This window comes from Bos taurus, chromosome 17, assembly GCF_002263795.3.
Source record: "Bos taurus isolate L1 Dominette 01449 registration number 42190680 breed Hereford chromosome 17, ARS-UCD2.0, whole genome shotgun sequence".
Lineage (NCBI taxonomy): Eukaryota > Metazoa > Chordata > Mammalia > Artiodactyla > Bovidae > Bos > Bos taurus.
Window position 1 is genome coordinate 66,312,066 of NC_037344.1, and position 17,326 is coordinate 66,329,391.

Below are 17,326 nucleotides of genomic sequence, written 5' to 3' on the forward strand. Positions count from 1 at the left end.
TAACTCACACGCAGAGGATCACTGTGGCTTAAAAGGCAGAGGGGTGCGTAATTTGTAGGGAGGGGGAACCAGTGGCATTTCCCAGGAACCAGAGTGGACTCTGCTAACCTTTTCTCAAGACCGTGACCTAAAAAGTCAGCACAATGTAGACTTCACTTGTAGTTGTGGGAAAACCCACATTACCAAGGTCTTCCACCCTAGCCAGTTTCGGGCACCGTGCAGTGGCATCAGGCGTATTCACAGGCACTTGGTCTCACATCATCACTGTCTGCTGTTGCTGTTTGGTCACTAGGTCATGTCCAATTTTGCGACCCCATGGACTGTAGCCCGCCAGACCCCTCTGCTTGTGGGATTCTCCAGGCAAGAATTCTGGAGTGAGCTTCCATTTCCTTCTTGAGGGGATTCCCGACCCAGGGATTGAGCCTGTGTCTCCTGCACTGGCAGGCAGGTTCTCCACCACTGCGCCACCAGGGAAGCCCACTGCTCTATGTTTTAGGATTTATTATCTGTTTATTCTGGAGAAACAAACCGCTTTATTTGGCTGCACCAGGTCTTGGCTGCGGCACATGGGCTCTTGAGTTGCAGTATGCAGGATCCAGTTCCCTGACCAGGGATCGAACCCTGGCCTGCTGCACTGGGAGTGCAGAGTCTCAGCCACTGGACCACCAGGGCAGTCCCTACTGCTCTATTTTTAAGATAGCACTACTTTCTGTCTAGGACAGCACGTCAGAGAAAACCCATGTCTCTTATCAGCTTCGGTCTCTTTGCTTCTTTCCCTCTGTTCACCTGGAAACCATGTACTGAGTCCATCCTGAATACCAGGCACAGCCATCCTCTCGGGGATGCCAGGCTACCCACCCTTCCGTTTCTCTAAGGCAACTGTCTTATGCTGTCCTGTAGATTCTTGCACTGGCTGTTCCTTTTCGCATGGCTGAGGGCCCTTCTTTGGGGCTCTCAGGTCTCAGCTGAATGACACCTCAGAGTCACCTCCTCTGACCATCGCATCCACAGGGATTCTGTCATTTCTGTTCTCAAATATTTTGGTCCTAGGGCCCCTTTACATCCTACCATATAGTAAGAGGTCACCCTCCAGGGCACCTTGGCACTGCTCAGTCACAGTTGCTCCCCATTTCATTCATTCAGCATCCCCTGATGACCAAAATGCACGTGAAAATACGCTCAATATCACTATTGTCATAAAAATGCAAACCAAAACTACAATGAGTTATCACCTCACACAGGTCAGAACGGTGGTGGTGGTTTAGTCACTGAGTCCTATCCGACTCTTGTGACACCACGGACTCTAGCCTGCCAGACTCCTCTGTCCATGGGGTTCTCCAGGCAAGAATACTGGAGTGGACTGCCATTTCCTTCTCCAGGGACAGGTCATAATGGCCACCGTCAAAAAATCTACAAACAATAAATGCTGGAGAGAACGTGGAGAAAAGAAAAATCTTTCACTGTTGGCGGGAAACTGCAAACTGATGCAACCACTATGGAGAACAGTATAGAGATTCCTTCAAAACTAAAAACAGAATGACTCTATGGTCCAGCAATCCCGCTCCTGGGTGTATATCTGGAGAAAACCATAACTGGAAAAGATACATGCACCCCAATGTTCACAGCGGCACTATTTACAATAGCTAGGGCATGGAAGCAACTTAAATGTCCATAGATGGAAGAATAAGGAAGATGAGGCACTTATGTAAAATGGAATATTACTCAGCCATGAAAAGAACGAAATAATGCCATCTGCAGCAACATGGATGGGCCTAGAGACTGTTATCACTTATATGTAGAATATTAAAAAATGGTACCAATGAACTTTACAAAGCAGAAATACACTGCCATAGATATAGGAAAAAACTTATGACTATCAAGGGGGTAGGGGAGGAGGAATAAATTGGGAGCTTGAGACTGAAATATACACACTACTATATGCAGAAAGATAACTAGTAAGGGCATACTGTATAGTAAGGGGAGCTCTACTCAACACTCTGTAAGGACCTATATAGGAAAATAATCTAAAAGAGTGGATATAGGTATAACAGATTCACTTTGTTGTATAACAGAAACTGATACAACGTTGTAAATCAATTATACCCCAATTAAAAAAAACAAAACAAACTTCTTACCCTACTCTGTGTGAAGTGCCACACGGAGTGCCCAGGGCAGACAGGCACTGGCCTGCCTTTGTGGAGCTTCCAGTCCTGGGGAGGCAGCTGTGCGCAGCACTCCAAGGACAGGGACTACCTCACAAGGAGAAAAATAGCAGATGGAAATTGGCATGGAGTCTACCATATTAGAAGTTGCAACTGAGATGTTTTAGAGTCTTGTTTATCCAATTCATTACAACAGAAATGAAAACTGAGACTTTACAAGGACTTATTAATTCATTGGGAAAAAAAGACAATAAAAATAAACATTGCATGCTTATGTAAATAACACATTCTTCATGAAAAGTAACTTTCCAAAAAAAAGGAGACAGCATTATTATTTTCTTGGTAAATCTCTTTAAAGTCTGGCTTAATAGAAGACTGTGTGGATCACAACAAACTGTGGAAAATTCTGAAAGAGATGGGAATACCAGACCACCTGACCTGCCTCTTGAGAAATCTGTATGCAGGTCAGGAGCAACAGTTAGAACTGAACATGGAACAGCAGACTGGTTCCAAATTGGGAAAGAAGTATGTCAAGGCTGTATATTGTCACCCTGCTTGTTTAACTTATATGCAGAGTACATCATGTGAAATGCCAGGCTGGATGAAGCACAAGCTGGAATCAAGATTGCTGGGAAAAATAGCAATAACCTCAGATATGCAGATGACACCATCCTTATAGCAGAAAGCAAAGAAGAACTAAAGAGCCTCTTAATGAAAGTGAAAGAGGAAAGTTAAAAAGTTGGCTTAAAGCTTAACATTCAGAAAACGAAGATCATGGCATCTGGTCCCATCACTTCATGGCAAATAGATGGGGAAACAGTGCAAACAGAGGCAGACTTTATTTTTTGGGCTCAAAATCACTGCAGATGGTGAATGCAGCCATGAAATTAAAAGACGCTCCTTGGAAGAAAAGCTATGACCAACCTAGACAGCATATTAAAAAGCAGAGACATTACTTTGCCAACCAAGGTCCGTCTAGTCAAAGCTATGGTTTTTCCAGTGGTCATGTATGGATGTGAGAGTTGGACTATAAAGAAAGCTGAGCGCTGAAGAATTGATGCTTTTGAACTATGGTGTTGGAGAAGACTCTTGAGAGTCCCTTGGACTGCAAGAAGATCCAACCAGTCCATCCTAAAGGAGATCAGTCCTGAGTGTTCATTGGAAGGACTGATGTTGAAGCTGAAACTCCAATACTTTGACCACCTGATGCGAAAAGTTGACTCTTTTGAAAAGACCCTGATGCTGGGAAAGATTGAAGGCGGGAGAAGAAGGGGCCGACAGAGGGTGAGATGGTTAGATGGCATCACCGACTCAATGGACATGAGTTTGGGTAAACTCCGGGAGTTGGTGATGGACAGGGAGGCCTTGCGTGCTGCAGTCCATGGAGTCAAAAAGAGTTGGACACGACAGAGCCACTGAACTGAACTGAACTTAATAGAAGAGCGAGCCTTGGATTCTGCTGTCTGCTTCTGCATTCAGTCCGTGGTACATCACATGTCCAGGTAGCCCCTGCAAAACCCCACCATGCACTTGTGAGGGAAGATGAAACGGAAGGATTAATTTCTCTTCGGGTCCCCAGATCTCAGAACCACACCTGAGACCTGCTGCTCTATCACATAAACCTATTTATTTCCTGCTTAAAACTTGCACCCATCTGAAATTACCTTGCTTACTCGTCTGATTCCTTATTTACTGTCTGTCTCTGGTCTTATTTATTGTACATTCGCAGGAGGCAGGGTCCCAGAGCCCACTGCAGGCACTTTAAAGTGGTCAAGCCAGAGCTGCAGTTCTCGGGCATAGCCAGCAGATGGCGGTGTCGCACCAAGACCCCCGCATTCTCTGTTGGAAACTTTGGTTACTCTCTGGGGTTTGGAGAGGAGGCTCTGTGGGGATCCTCTTTGGATTCCAGTTTCACGGAATTGGGTGGGCCTGGGTAGATGGGGGAAAGGAACACGCTAGAGAGAATGCGGTTTTGAATAGAAGCTTTGGGAAAGTTCTGTTCATGTCTACTGAGGGCTTCTGTTCTTAACAGACATCAAGCCAAATGGCTTCTCCTCTTGAAGCCCGTTTTTCTTCTCTGCAAAATGGGCAGACTATGACTTTGGCTTCCATTTCACCACGGTTCTCTTGGCAAGGGTCACTTTATTTTGATGCCACTGGTGTTTCTGGCAATTCAGGGTCCTCTAATTTACTCCCCCTAAAGAATTCTGAGAACCAAGCCTATGTTGTGGGCTCCGCCTGCAGGCAAGACCATTTCTTCCCATCCCACTTTCAAATATAAAACGGCTGTTGCCATTTTCCATGTGCTAGCTACATGCCAGGCTCTGTGCTAAATTGTTCCTACATGTTGGTTCCTGGAGTGCTCACAATATCTGAGAGGTGAGTTTCCTTTTCCCCATTTTTACAGGAGGGGGACACTGAGCCTCAGGGAGGTGAAGACACTTGCCCAGGGATGCACAGTTGGTGGATTGGGAATGCTGGGTCCCAGGTGGTTACCATGGCAATGGGGGGATGCACCATTCCCAGACTCCAGGTTTGTCTTCCCAGTGAGACAGCCCAGTCGCTGTCTCTACACCGGGTTCTCTTCTGTTTCTGCTCCTCCCTGTGAGGCGCTCCATGTCCTTGGAGAATGAACTGAGTTTGTGCTTCACACCTGTTTTGCTCACGTGCTGCCCCCTCGGGTCTGTGATTCCACAGCGGGGAGATGATGCCTGCCTGCTGCATCGGGTCTGTGCCCTGTGCTGCACCCAGCCTCATGCCGGGCACAGAGCCAGGGATCCAGAAGATATTGCTGAATTAAAAGGGGAGCCAGTGGAATCTGTGAGTGGGCAGTACCCAAGCTGACTCAGGAGCAACCAGATCCACCCCTTGCTGGCTATGTGACCTCGAGTTAGTGATCTCCCCTTTCAAAGCCTCAGTTTCATCTGCAAAATGGAGATAATACCGTTTCCGTCTAAGAGATTGTGAGGACTTGAAAAGAGGAGATGCAGAATATCATCAGTACTCGACGGGTCTCCAATCCCCTTTCCCAGACCTGTGGTTTCTCTTGCCGCTGGGCAGGGAATCCAGGTGGAAGGTGGAGCAGCCTGAGGACTGGACAGGGGAGCAACCGGACCATATCACTGAGCGGACAGATGGGCAGCCCAGCTGTCGCTCAGGCCGCCCTGTCCCCACAGCACCTGAGCCCACCTGAACGCAGGCGCCCCAGGAGCCGTGGTCCTGGTGGCCAACTCATCATGGGCATTTCTCACCAGGCCCCATGGCAGATAAACAGATTCTTTTACCCTAAGTGGCCACTCTAGGGTCAAAGCCACACAGCTGGAGGTACAGGGGCCCCATGGAGAGCTGGTACTGTTGTGCCTGAAACACAATGAGCTTCCCAGTCCTCGAAGAGAGTCCTGTCCTGTGGGAAGGAGGCCTCCTCCCAGAGAAAAGCCCTGGAATGTAAGGAATGTTCTGGAGCCTCCTGCCACAGGAGCGCCTTGAAAGCTCAGGACCGTGGGGGCTCTTTCCCAGGGAGGATCTCAGGGCCGCTGGGCCACTGGGGAGCTCATACCAGACAACACCTTTTGGCACTGGGGTCAGGCCTGAGCCGCCTCTAAGCGTTCCCAGGTTATCAGTGTGGCAGTGAGGGGGCTCCTGCGGGACTCACGCCGTCCGTGCCTTCAGCCTCACCCAGCCAGTGCCCCGGGGTCTGGGGCCGGGCCCTGCACTGGGCACTGAGGCGTACAGAAAAGTCAGGCTGAGCTCTGCTCGGAGCCACCAGGACTCAGACAGTGTGTCACGTGGGGCAAGTCACTTCACCTGTCTGGGCCTTCATGTCCCCACATGTGAGATGGGGTTAATAACAGAGCCTCCTCCTTGGGGCTGTTGTGAAAGGACCCCACGCGCGGGGAAGTCCTGGTGTAGAGTAATTGTGCCGCAAGCGTTTGTCATTATTGTCGCCGTGGCTGGCTGTATTTTCCAGAAACGGCAGCAGCAGCCTCTCCCATCCCCTCAAAAGCCCGGCAGGTTTGTGACTATGGCAGACGTGACGGTACGTGACTTCCAAGGCCAAGTGCGGTTCACCTGGAGCCCAGCCACGATGCTGCGAGGAAGCCAAAGCAGCTGTGAAGAGACATGTGGAGGACCTAAGCCCCAACCCCTTCCCCACCCCGAGCCCTGGCTCAGCCTCCAGGCTGCAGCAACTGTGCCATCTCAAAGGGCTGATCCTTCAGCGCTAGTTGGGCTGCCTAGCCAATGCTGCATGGAGCGCAGATAACCCTTCCCAAACTGCAGGTTCAGGAGAAATGATTCTAGTTCTAAGTCAGTAGGTCTTGGAGTGGATCCTTGTGCAGAAACAGACAACAGATATAATTCCTTTAAAAAAACGTCTTTGTTTCTCTCTTTCCTGAACTCAAGATGTTTCCACCCAGCTCCATCCCGGTCCTCCGCCAGCGTCTCCCATCTCAGTGAAGAGCCCCACATCTCGTCTCTGGTTGCTCAAAAGCAAAATCGGGGAGAAATCCCAGGTGTCTCTTGATTCTATCCATTTTCCTCTGACTCTCTGCCATTCCTCTCGTCTAAGCCTCCAGCGCTTTGTTTGCGTCCGGGGTGGCCGTGCCAGCTCCCTCCCTCTCCTGCCCACCCTCCTCTCCCGCAGAACAGGAATCTTGATACATAAATGATGTACAGAGCGGGTAAGTCATGGGCTCACAACTTCACCTGCCTGGAGTGCTGGGTCTCAGCTTAGGAACTTCGTCTGTCTTTTCCTGGCCTGTCCTCTTTGTTCCTCAGAGTTCAGGATGAGGCCCATCTGGCAACCATGTCCTGCCTGTGCACAGCGTCCTCTGAGGCCAGTAGGGGTCACAGACATGGAACCTAACATGTGAGGTCAGGTCAGTTCAGTTCAGTCGCTCAGTTGTGTCCGACTCTTTGCGACCCCATGGATTGCAGCATGCCAGGCCTCCCTGTCCATCACCGACTCCCGGAGTTTACCCAAACTCATGTCCATCGAGTCAGTGATGCCATCCAACCATCTCATCCTCCGTGTTCCCCTTCTCCTCCCGCCTTCAATCTTTCCCAGCATCAGGGTCTTTTCCAATGGTCAGGTGGCCAAAGTATTGGAGTTTCAGCTTCAACATCAGTCCTTCCAATGAACACTCAGGACTGATCTCCTTTAGGATTGACTGCTGGATCTCCTTGCAGTCCAAGGGACTCTCAAAAATCTTCTCCAACACCACAGTTCAAAAGCATCAATTCTTCGGCGCTCAGCTTTCTTTAGAGTCCAACTCTCACATCCATACATGACTACTGGAAAAACCATAGCCTTGACTAGATGGACGTTGGTTGGCAAAGTAATGTCTCTGCTTTTTAATATGCTGTCTAGGTTGGTCATAACTTTCCTTCCAAGGAGTGAGCATCTTTTAATTTCATGTGAGGTACCTCCTGCCATTCACTGCTACGGAAGAAGTTGAGGAGAGCAACTGGGCAGCGTGGCCTGGGGATGGCTGAGGCTGGTTGTGGGAGGAGGTGGCACTTTGAGCTGCTGTGAAGGAGCTGAGCATGTGACGTCAGGAGGAAGGGCATGTCCGGCACGGGCGACAGAGAGGGCAAAGGCCCTGAGGTGGGAGTGAGTTGGCGTGCTGGGGGGGAAAGACTGGGGTTCAAGAGGCTTGGGGGTCGGGCTATGAGGCTGGGGGGAAAAGACCAGGGCGCAAGAGGCTGGGGGTCAGCAAGCGGAGAGTCACTTGGAATAGAGGAGGCAATTCAAAGTTATTTATACGCTTGTCTTCCCAGCCAAAAAGCAGACGCTGATTATCTCCCTGGTGGGGACTGCCAGCCGCACCACTGGTGCCTGTTAAAAATGACCCTTTATGGGGACAAACTGCTCTTCAGGCTCACCTGGGGAATTCCTGCTCAACGCCAGCATCATCTGCTCTCTGAAGACTCCCAGGTTCAGCTGACCCTGGCTTCCCACGTGTCCCATGGGACCCTGGACCAGTTTCCAGCCGGGCACCCAGAGCTCTGACTTCTGTTTCCTTGTGTGAACCTTATTTCCAATCAGGCCATTCTGTCTCAAAACGAGGTTCCCCCACTGCCTCTGGACTTCTGAGGCTGGGTGGGCTTGCTAAAAATGCAGACTCCTCTGAATCAGCACCTCAGGGGTGGGTTCAAGAATCTGCCTTTCTAACAAGCTGCCTGACAAATAATTCCTTTAAAAAAATTTACTATTTCTTTTTGGCTGTGCTGGGTCTTCATGGCTGTGTGAGCTTTCTGCAGGTGTGGAGAGTGGGGGCTGTTCTCGGGTTGTGCTGCACGAGTTTCTGACTGTGGTGGCTTCTCTGGTTGCAGAGCCCGGGTTCCAGGGCATGTGGGCTCAGTAGTTATGGCACGTGGGTTTAGTTGCCCCGAGGCACGGGGGATCTTCCTGGGTCAGGGATTGAACTCATGTCTCCTGCACTGGCAGACAGATTCCTTACCACTTGAGCCAGCAGGGAAGCCTCCTGCCAAGTAATTCTTATGCTCACAGATGTTTTAGAAGCCGGAATGAGGGCCTGAGCAGAGGGGTTGTATCAAATATGGTCCCCAGGCTCCCTGCACAAAGCCTCCAAACGTGTGTTGAGTGAAAGAATGAGGTTTTGTCAGGAAAGTGGGGAGAGTAATATTCCTCTTAGGATCCTCCCTTCTCTCAGCCACAGTCCCCAAGTAAGACGGGAGGTCTCATCACATTTTTCTGCCAGGGGGAAACTTCTCCAGTAAGAATTCCCCTACCCACCACCCCCTTTAATCTACTCATTAATACACAGTATTGTAAAAGTGATCTATAATTAGATGCTAACTGAGTTTGGCCGTAAAATTGGGTGGGCGAGGTCAGCAAGGTAAGCCAGGAGCCAGCTGATTGTTATGATCAATCAATAACCTATTTATTTCCCAACATTTCTATTAACCTCTGCCAGCCAATCACAGTTTCAATTTGAAAGGCTGGGGTCCGCTTTGCTGACTGGACAAGTCTGATTGAAAGCGGGACCCTGACACGACCCCAAGGGCGAAATCCAATTAAAATCATTTTCACTTGTAGATTAATATTTTTAGCATGTTCTACATCCTGGGATTCATCATTCCTGGCAATAACTAATGTCTTGTGACACAAGCAGGTGGATTGGCACTGCCATAAATAATAATTGTGATTAATTGGCTCATCACGTCCTAGAGCGGCTTTGGGGCAGTGGTTGGTGCAGCTTCTGGGAACTTTTCACACCGCAAGCTGGTTGTGTGGTCCTTTCAATCCCATCGTTTGATGACCTCTCCTAAGTAGGAATGGAGTTTGTCCCTGGGTCTGTCTCCCTCTTCACACTGAGCTCCGTGAGGCCAGCTAGCGTGTTTCATTCATCTCAGAGACTCTTACCCTTTGGCAATCCCAGTTCTCCTTCTCTGGCCCCAGCTATGGACACCGTGGATTGGATCAGGGGTAGGGCCCAACTCAAGCTGGGCCAATGAAAGCCTCTGGAGATCTGGAAGTAGTTTAAGGGCTTCCCTGGTGACTCAAATGGTAAAGAATCCTCCTGCAATGTGGGATACTGGGTTCGATCCCTGGGTGGGGAAGATCCCCTGGAGAAGGGAAAGGCAACCCATTCCAGTATTCTTACCTAGAGAATCCCATGGATGGAGGAGTCTGGAGGGCTACATGGGGTCACAAAGAGTCGGACAGGATTGGCTGACTAACACTTTCATTTTTTAAGGGAAGCGGGCCCTTGGCTCAGTGTGTGCATTCCGGGGAGTGTTGACTGGCGTGATCTGTGCTGTGGGTTGGGAAGTAGCAACAAATGAAAGCCACGTCAAGAGAGGAGAAAGGACAAAGGCAGAAAGGAGGAGCATCTCAGGTTTCCTAGCACACCCGGGTCCCTATTTCCCTGAGACCTGCCTTCACTCCAGCTCAGGCTCTATGAGTTGCCCCTGCATCTTAACAATATGTATTCCTTCTTCCTACTTCCCCTGCTTGAATTAATTAGAATGTTAGCTCCTTTCCAACTAAACTCTCCCCCAAATTCAGAGCCCAAGAGAGAACCAATGTCATACACAAGCTGGTGGCAGAACCATCCTCTTTCTCCTGACTCTTAATGAAAAGCCCTTTCGAGGAAGAAGGAAATAAGGAAGGAAGGAATAACTTGCATTTGTTGAAGATCTACTCTGTGCCAGATGCTTTGTAATGGCATCTATTTAATCTCTTCCATCCTGGGAGGGAGATTATATTCTATTTTCTCTGTTTGCAGATGAGGAAACTGAGGCGTGGAAGTGAACAACTTGTCCATGAAGAACTGAGGATTTAATTACTTTCACTAATTTTGTGACTGTTCAGCACCCTAAGCTGCTTGTTTAAAAGAGGTGTGCTGCTTTGTTATAAATATGACCATGAGGCTGTTGGGAGATAGCCAATGGGAACATCAGGAGTAAATCAGCCAAAAGAGTCACGGTCAGCCTCTTGAAATCCTGCAGAGGAGAGACAGGGTCACAGGTCCAGACATGGGCTAGGCCCCTTACCTGTTAAAAAAACTTATTCATTTTTATTTATTTTTAAGTGGAGAATAACTGCTTTATAATGTTGTATTGGTTTCTGCTGTAGACAATGTGAATCAGCAATAATAAATATATATATATATATGTTCCCTCCCTTTTATCCCCCCATCCCATCCCTCTAGAAGACTTCTACCTTTAAAGACCAACTCCTAGAACCCAGTCATTGCTGTGAGTGCTTCAGGACCCCCTCAGGAACCATTGAGACCACCCCACCTCCAGTCTCTGGATGGCTCATTTGTGGCCACTGAGATCATTCCAGCATCTGCACCTCCTGTGTGTTAGGAAAAGAGCAAAACCAGATCTTCCCTAAGAGGCTCTGCCAAGGGGAAATCCCAGAGGACCATGAGCTCCTCTGATTTTTGTCTCTAGACACTTGGCTAGGGTTGTGTACCTGGCTCCTTTTAATATGCACACCTGGATTCCACTGGGATGCCCGCACATTTCCTAGTGAATGGATGGCAATAGAGAAATCAACACAGCTAGGACCAGGTATCCAGACTAGCACATACTGAAGAATGTTTCAGCAGATATATCTAGGAGACTAAGAAGACTGGGAAATTCCTGTAGTCCCTGTCTTAGCTTGGGCTGTTGTAAACAAAGTGCCATAGACTAGATGGTGTATAAATGGAAATTTCTCATAATTCTGGAGGCTGGAAGTCTGTGATCAGGGTGCTAGCATAGTGGGGTCTTGGTGAGTTCGGGGTGGTGGAAAGTCCCCTTCTCATATCTTCACATGAGGAAGGTGAGCTAGTATTCTTTTTTTTTCCTCTAGAGGTATTAATTCCATTCATGAGGGCCCCACCCTCATCACTTAATCATCTTCCAAAGCTCTATGTCCAAATATCATCCCACTGGGGATTAGATTTCAACAGGTGAATTGGCAGTGGAGGGTGGTGGGGTGAAAGGACCACAGACATTCCAGTCCCTAATGGCCCCAAATTCTTTTTTTAAATTTATTTGGCAGTTCCAGGCTTAATTTCTACACAAGGGATCTTCGTTTCGGTATGCAAGATCTGGTTTCTTGACCAAGGACCAAACCCAGGCCCCCTGCATTAGGAACTTGGAGCCTCAGCCACTGGACCACCAGGGAAGTCCCCCCTAACAGCCCCAAGTTCTAATCTCCAAATTATTTTGACTGATTATTTAAAAAAAATCAACCTGGAGACCTTGTAACACTGCAGTTTCCTTAGCCTCACTTCTGGGGGATTCTGATTTCATAGGTCTGTGCTACATTTGTCCTTTTGAGATGCCTCCCTGAGGACTGTGACAATCAATCAGATTCAGAGCAGCTCAGGGCACATCCTTACATTAAAGGCACTGAGAACACCTATTAGTTTCACTGAACCCAGTTTACCAAGGTTACTTAACATGTATCCCTTCATATACTTTATTTATTGCATAACACCTATTTGTACAAGGTCCACTGCTTGGAGCGTCTACCAACATGTTTCCTTAATAATTTCACATGCATATCATAACTCCAGTGATTCTTTCATGCCTCTGCCACCCTTTTCACCGAATTCACTGGGCTGTTTTCTCCCTAAGGGCAAGGATAGTATCTGCCTTATAATAAAACCAAGAAGGACCCTTCAGGGCCCTCCCAGGTACAAAAGGCCTTCAGAGTCCTCCATCTTTTATTTGTTGAAAAGCTGTAGTCTGCCAGACCTCCTCTGAGTCACAAAAGAGCAGGCTCCAGCAGTTAATAATTAGGGCGAGTCACATCATCTTTAGTTCCTCCCTGAAGGACACAGGTTAAGTGTCTGATGACCACTCCTGAGTTGTTTTGCAGATACTAGAGCTACCACCAGAGGGAAAAAGCTAATTGCATGATCAGCAGACAGTAGCCGTGACACAAGCTGCTCCATCTCGCACAATTTTAAGAACTGGCCTCTAGGAAACGGGAACCGACTAACCCTGGAGCTGAAGATGAACTGTGCTTGAGACAGTCAAGATGGTGCTGACCAGACCACCATGTGACCAGTTTCAATATGATCGATGGAGTCAGCTGACTGGCTGTTCTGCATGGAACCCCCGCCTGTGCACCCGTGAAGCTTTCCTTTAAAAATTCTTGCCCTCTGGCAATGGGGAGACTGTTTTTTGGGCGGTTGCTAGTTCACCATCTCCCCAGGTCACAGGCTTCTTGAATGAAGCATCTTTCCCCACCAATCTTTGTCTCTCGAACATTTGACTTTTCAGTAACAAGCAGCTGAACTCGAGTTCGGTTCCAGTTCTGGCGGGTAACAACAATGTTCCCCCCTAGAGCCTGAGTAAATGAATGTCTCTTGAAATCATGTCTGAACAGGAGACATGACCCCTCCCCACCATCCCACCAATGGCAACACTGATTTTGGGAAGATAGTTTTAAAACTATAAAACTTAAGAGATGGTGATTTCCTCTCTGTCTTCTAGGATCCAAATCTGATTTCCACCCCACAGGTGGTCACAACCAGGAAGCCTATAGAACTGCTTTTGGTGGGCAGTTGTGGGTGTGGGTGTTGGGTGCTGGGTGCTGGCCGCCCACCTCCTTCTCCAAGCTCTTCCCCCACTGCTGTGTCTTTCCCTCTTAACAAACTGGTTCCCAGGTATGAGCCCTCCTGAAACAACTGGTTAAGGCAAGCCATTTCCCATTGCTCAGTTTCCTCTGCCTTCAAGCCACCGGGGGACTGAAGAGAGAAGTGCTGAGGCTACTGAAATGGGTTTCTCTGTGGAGGGAGCACTGGTGTTGGAAATCGCGTTAAATTCAGCATGCATAAACCATTCACAGTGGCTCCTTGCACCCCAGGAGGACCAAGATCCCACTAATAATCAAAATAGAAATGTTTACGCAGGTCAAGAAGCAACAGTTAGAACTGGACATGGAACAACAGAATGGTTCCAAGCTGGGAAAGAAGGGCTTCCCTTGTGGCTCAGCTGGTAAAGAATCCAAATCGGGGAAGAAATACGTACGTCAAGGCTGTACATTGTCACCCTGCTTATTTAACTTATATGCAGAGTACATCATGTGAAATGCTGGGCTGGAAGAAGCACAAGCTGGAATCAAGATTGCTGGGAGAAGTATCAATAACCTCAGATATGCAGATGACACCACCCTTATGGCTGAAAGTGAAGAGGAAATAAAGAGCTTCTTGATGAAAGTGAAAGAGGAGAGTGAAAAAGTTGGCTTAAAGCTCAACATTCAGAAAACTAAGATCATGGCATCCGGTCCCATTACTTCATGGCAAATAGATGGGGAAACAGTGTCAGACTTTATTTTTCTGGGCTTCAAAATCACTGCAGATGGTGACTGCTGCTGCTGCTAAGTCACTTCAGTCATGTCTGACTCTGTGTGACCCCACAGACGGCAGCCCACCAGGCTCCCCTGTCCCTGGGATTCTCCAGGCAAGAACACTGGAGTGGGTTGCCATTTCCTTCTCCAATGCATGAAAGTGAAAAGTGAAAGTGAAGTCGCTCAGTCATGTCTGACCCTCAGCGACCCCATGAAGCCTTCCAGGCTCCTCCATCCATGGGATTTTCCAGGCAGGAATACTGGAGTGGATGGTGACTGCAGCCATGTAATTAAAAGATGCTTGCTCCTTGGAAGAAAAGCTATGACCAACCTAGACAGGATATTAAAAAGCAGAGACATTACTTTGCCAACAAAAGTCCATCTAGTCAAGGCTATGGTTTTTCCAGTAGTCATGTATGGATGTGAGAGTTGGACTCTAAAGAAAGCTGAGCGCTGAAGAATTGATGGTTTTGAACTGTGGTGTTGGAGAAGACTCTTGAGAGTCCCTTGGACAGCAAGAAGATCCAACCAGTCCATCCTAAATGAAATCAGTCCTGATTATTCATTGGAAGGACTGATGCTGAAGCTGAAACTCCAATACTTTGGCCACCTAATGTGAAGAACTGACTCACTGGAAAAGACCCTGATGCTGGGAAAGACTGAAGGAGGGAGGAGAGGGGGATGACAGAGGATGAGATGGTTGGATGGCATCACCGACTTGATGGACAGGAGTTTGAGTAAGCTCCAGCAGCTGGTGATGAACAGGGAAGCCTGGCGTGCTGTGGTCCATGGGGTAGAAAAGAGTCGGACATGACTGAGTGACTGAACTGAGCTGAAAGTGAAAGTAAAGTCACTCAGTCCTGCCCAACTCTTTGTGACCCCATGGATAGTAGCCTGCACCAAGCTCCTCTGTCCATGGGATTTTCAGGGCAAGAGTACTGGAGTGGGTTGCCATTTCCTTCTCCAGGGAATCTTCCCCACCCAGGGATCGAACCCAGGTCTCTCACATTGTAGACAGACGCTTTACCGTCTGAGCCACCAGGGAACTTAAGGGTGATGTATTTATGCCATCCTGTAAGCCATCCCCCCCGCCCCACCCCCGCCCCGGCCTTTTTAAAATGTAACCTTTAAAATTTAATTCTTCACAAGATAATGAAGACCTGAAGAAGTGACCTGAGCAGGAACTTTGATTCATTTATCTTTTGGCCACACTGAGTGGCATGTGGGATCTTCGTTCCCCAACCAGGGATCGAACCGGTGCCTCCTGCATCGGCAGTGCAGAGTCTTAATCACTGGACCACCAGAGAAGTCCGTTTAAGCCCCTTTCTAATCCTATTTGGCAAACACAAACCACCAGGACTTACCTGCCAGTCCCAGGCCATTTTACCACGTGTTCCATGGAAGTGGATCCCATGTCAAGGGAAAAAGCGAGTGGTTGTCCTGACCCATGTTTGGCAACGGTCCTTCGGTTCCTGGTTGTCAACAGTTGAGGGGCACGGTGTTGATCAGTCTCTTCTGGATCAACACAGCGTGGGCACTGGGAAGATGCTCCTGGACTGCTCGGGGACAGTTCGCAGGGCTCGAGACAACCACGTGTTGAGAACGAGTTCCCCTCTCAATGTTTAAGTGGTCCTTTCATAGCCCGTCAGCAGTGGGGTTGTAGAGCAGGTGGAAAAGTGAGTGTATGGCATTTTTATTGCCCTGTTCCTGGACTTCACAGGCATTATTCCCTATCCATGTCCAAAAGGGGTCCCATAGGTCACGCACAGCTGTTCTAGATCCTGAACAGTGGTTGCGATTCTGGAAGACTTTGTCAGCGTTCTGTAATGTCTCCCACCTGTGGTAACGCATCGTAGCCGGTGTGTAGCCGTCATCCCGTCCCCCAGTTTCGTTGCTCTGCCCCCTCCTGTAGCCGGGACCGAGGTGGGGGGTTGGTTTAGGGAGTGGGCTGGTCTTACCCAAACAGGTAACCCCCAAGTATCGGACAAATAATCCAGATCCTCGTCTTTCGTCTGTATTCACCAGTCAACCCCGAGCAGTTAAGAGGAACCCAGAGCACAGAAACGCCACTTTTAAACTGGAAAGAGACTCAGAATTGAGTAGGACATCCTTAGTGTCATGGAAGAGAAAGACGCCTCTCGTGGTGGTCAGCTGCCCAGTGCCCCTCGTGCTAGCGGACGACACCTCAGGTCATCCCCCACAACTTTTCGTCCTCGTCCTCACTTCCCAACTTCTTCCCGCTGAGGGGAATTTCCTCAGCCTTCTGTGGCCAGTTTTCGGCTGCACCTATTGGACTGTGAGCCTTGTAGTTGCCCAGCCTTGAATCTGGAGACACTGACGTCAGAAGGAAAGGGTCCTGAGGTGACAGCCGCACTTTGCACAGAGGGCGGTGAGCACAACATGGCGGCGCTCTTCTCCACTAGAGGGAGGGAGAGAGGCCGTTGATTGGAGGAACCGATGTCACGTGGTTCATTGGTGACCAGGGAAACCAGCGGTTTGGGCACGCCCCTCACAGGCCCTCAGGTCTACCACCCTCTCGGTGGCGTGTGTTTTTTGTTAACTAGTAGATGAAGCCGTGCTGCCCTCAGTTTTAGAACCGTCACTCGGCTGGGGCAGAGGGCAGGCGTGCGCATGGTCCAGGGACTGGTGGAGCAGGGGAGGGAGGTACAGAGAGCTGGCCTGGTCACTATCTCGTTGCGTCCTTGTTATAGCTTTGTTATAGTTATCTCCTATTATAGGTGAAGAAACCAAAGCCCAGAGAAGTCAAATAATGCAGGGCCCCACAGGAGACGGATGGCACATTCAAATGAACCTACTTTAATAAAGGTGCTATTTACAGAGGTCAAGGTAGTGGATTCATTTTCTATTTTTTTTAAAAAACATTTTTATGTAAAGTTTAAAAATAAAATGAAAAAAAAATGAAAAACATTTTTAGTGCATTTGTTTCTTTTTTAGAAGTCTTTATTGAATTTGTTACAATATTGTTTCTGTTTCATGTTTCGGTTTTTTGGCCAGGAGGCATGTGGGATCTTAGCTGCCTGACCAGGGATGAACCCACACCCCCTGCATTGGAAGGCAAAGTCTTAATCACTGGGCTGTCAGGGAAGTCTCTGTTTTTTAAAAAATTCGTCTGTCCTGGGTCTTAGTTGTGGCACTTGGGATCTAGTTCCCTGACCAAGGATTGAACCTGGACCCCCTGCATTGGAAGCAGACAGTCTTAACCATTGGACCATCATGGAAGTCCCTCGTTTTCTACTGCTGCATAAAAAAAAGCCGCAAACTTCGTGACTTTAAGCAGCATCCATCTGTTAGCTCACAGGCCTGTAGGTCATAGTCCAGGCAT

The 17,326-nt window shown here is 48.6% G+C and overlaps 1 long non-coding RNA gene across 1 annotated transcript in view; it reads right to left on the reverse strand.

Annotated features, from left to right (window-relative positions):
* LOC132342640 (uncharacterized) overlaps positions 1-16,400 on the reverse strand; it is a 28,318-nt gene extending 11,918 nt beyond the window's left edge. The window contains exon 1 of the long non-coding RNA XR_009491106.1: positions 15,348-16,400. This is a non-coding gene — a long non-coding RNA (uncharacterized lncRNA). The remainder of the gene's footprint in view (positions 1-15,347) is intronic.
* Positions 16,401-17,326: the final 926 nt, after the last annotated feature.